We start from the raw sequence: 2,636 nt of genomic DNA, 5'->3' as shown, positions 1-2,636 counted from the left end.
CCTTTTCACTAGCTACACCAGCATCTTCAAGACCTGAAACTCTGTCTTCACTTTCACTTAAATGGTTTTTCACGCTTGTGATTGAGATTTTCATTTCCTCCCTATCTCTTTGACTCCGCATCATGCGATCTATTTCTTTCCCGTATTGCTCATTCAAAGAATCTGTCATTTTTCTCATCTCTTTTTTTTATCAATGTCTTCTACAGAAGCAGTTAAACATTCTTTTACTGCAGTGTTTTTTTTTCCTGATTGGGTTTCCTCCCTATGTTTCTGTAGTTGCTTCTTTACTTCAGATGTTATGAGTTCTGAGAATTCTTTTTTTATTTCAGAAAAGAATTGCGCTCTGAGTTCCTCTATAACTTTCTGCTGCTGCTTATTTACTATCAATGCTCTTAATTCATGCATTTAAGCTGAGCTAGTGTACTCTGCCTTTGTTCTGGTTGGGCATTGGGTTTCCTCCATATGTTTCTGCATTTGATTCTTTATTTTAGATGTTATTAATTTAGGAATTTCTTTTTTTATTTGCTATCTGAGTTCCTCTATACCTTTCTGCCGCTGTTTCTTTATTTCAGGAGCCATTGATTCATTGCTTTCAGCTGTGTGATTTCCAATTTTTCTGTGTTAGCGACCTCTGCACTTGTTACATGTGGCCCTGGGTTCTGAGGTTGCATTTTATTCCTTCTCATCATTTTGTGTAGCACTGTCTTCTGACCTTTGTTGTAGATCTTCGTTGTGGTTATAACCTTAGAACATACTGCAGTTCAGGTGCAGATATTCAAATTTGGATTTATCCAGCTGTGCCTGACTTGTGTCTGGCTTCTGTGCTCAACTCCTTCCTGCTGCTGCCCTTGAGGGTGAACCTGTTGAGCTCCTCTGGCAAGATTTTCTGCTCCTGTACTTGCTGAGTGCTTCTAACCTCTACACTATCTGCAGGGATTGCATCGGCAGGGTTACACCCCAGGCATGTATGCTATGCTTGAACTGAGCCTGGAGGGGATAAGGTGGAGTAGGTGGGAGAGGCAGCTCTTCCACACACTCACTTGGTCTGATCTAGGACTGGGTCTGGGGGTTCCTGAAACAAGGCAGATATTCCTATTCGGTGGGCAGGGTGGGGAAGGTGCTGCGGAGTGGTGGGGGTGTCCCAAGGGGGTGGAAGAGGGTCTCCCCCATGCTGCGCCTGGGCTGGGACCAGCAGTATGTCCCACTGGCGCAGGATATCAGGAAGCTCTCCCACACACTGGACCTGGGCTAGGACGGTGTGTGGGTGTTCCTGGGAAGCGGCAGCAATTCCTACTCAGTGGGAGGGTTGGGGGAGGTGCTGCGGAGCGGTCAGGGGCGTCCCAAGGGGGTTGAAAATTGTCTCACCCAGGCTATGCCTGGGCTGCGACCAGTAGTTGGTCCTGCAGGTGCAGGGTAGCCAGAAGCTCGCCCACACACTCACCGGACCTGGGCTAAGACTGGGTCTGGGGTTAGATTAGATATTCTTAAAATAATGTAAGCAAAAATATTTCAGTGGAATTCTCCTAAGCCATCAACCTTAGTTTGAAATGATTTTGTTATTTAACCTGTTCATTTAAAAATTTCTTCTACTTTGTAAAGCATCAACACCAAATAGAATATTGAAAAACAGAAAAATGACATTTTTTTCCTTTCCAGTCATAGACTACTTTTCAATCTGAGCATTGTCTTTCAATCAGTATATACAGACTTTTAAAAATAAATGTTTTAAGTTGCAATGTGGGTGTAGCTTTTTTCTGCTACTACTTATATTTCCTATTTGAGCATACACAATTTCTCTTGTCTCTATTGTTGTGAACAGCTAAGCAGTGATCAGATAACTTGCTACACCCAGCTGAATTCAACTAGCATAGTGCTGGCTAGAGCAGGGCCACCTGAGGGTGGTTGTCAGCAGCATAAAAGCAGAACAGCAGAAGCTGCAAGAATTCAGTTAGGGATGCTGTTGTGAGAAGCTGTTGGAAGCTCCTAGTTCTCTTGGTTATTCTGCTGGAAGATCTTGTCATGCTGGCTTTCCCAATGAATTTTGGAGATCCTTGGGTATCATTTTGCACATCAATTCCTGGCGCTGGAGGGGAAGATTGTGCACTGCTCAGTCTCATGAGAATTATCTCATTGGCTTTCCTGATTGGAACTCAGCTTTCCTCATTGCTGGACGAGGTCGGCATCCCACTGTTGCTGAGAATGGCTGTGACACTTTTGCGGGATCTCTGGTGATTACCATGAGTGTTCCTTCCTATCTCCAGTTCAGATCCCTTAGCTTGGCCTTTCCAGCACATATCCATGAATTAGGCCTGCAAAACACTTTGTTGTGGATTCTAGACCTCTGGTTGGACTGGCAGGAGACATTATTATTAGCTCTAGCCCCTCAGCTGGATTTTTTAGTGTTTAGTGTGTGTGGATAGATGTCCTGCACTTGTAGTGTGTGATTCTTGGGTGATTCATTATAAAACACTATTATAAAACGTGTCCCATCCTATATTGTTCACCTTGCAAAAACTCCAAATCATGACACCTATAAAGGTCATTTTTATTTTATTTTATTTTTATTTTTTTTATTTTTTTATTTTTTCAAAGTTTTATTGATAAACAGATAGCAATGAGACAGTTTCAAATCAAAT

The sequence above is a fragment of the Octodon degus genome, unplaced genomic scaffold (assembly GCF_000260255.1).
Source record: "Octodon degus isolate 3935 unplaced genomic scaffold, OctDeg1.0 scaffold00110, whole genome shotgun sequence".
NCBI classification, from domain to species: Eukaryota; Metazoa; Chordata; class Mammalia; order Rodentia; family Octodontidae; genus Octodon; species Octodon degus.
Note: the sequence above shows the minus strand (reverse complement) of the source record.